At 63.1% G+C, this 203-nt stretch overlaps 1 pseudogene; it reads right to left on the reverse strand.

Moving 5' to 3' along the window:
• LOC113222537 overlaps positions 1–203 on the reverse strand; it is a 777-nt pseudogene that overhangs the window by 442 nt on the left and 132 nt on the right.

Below are 203 nucleotides of genomic sequence, written 5' to 3' on the forward strand. Positions count from 1 at the left end.
GGCTGTGGCTCCTGTGGAGGCTCCAAGGGAGGCTGTGGCTCCTGTGGAGGCTCCAAGGGAGGCTGTGGCTCTTGTGGCTGTTCCCAATGCAGTTGCTGCAAGCCCTGCTGTTGCTCTTCAGGCTGTGGGTCATCCTGCTGCCAGTCCAGCTGCTGCAAGCCCTGCTGCTCCTCAGGCTGTGGGTCATCCTGCTGCCAGTCCAG

Source organism: Piliocolobus tephrosceles, unplaced genomic scaffold, assembly GCF_002776525.5.
Source record: "Piliocolobus tephrosceles isolate RC106 unplaced genomic scaffold, ASM277652v3 unscaffolded_31730, whole genome shotgun sequence".
Taxonomy (NCBI): domain Eukaryota; kingdom Metazoa; phylum Chordata; class Mammalia; order Primates; family Cercopithecidae; genus Piliocolobus; species Piliocolobus tephrosceles.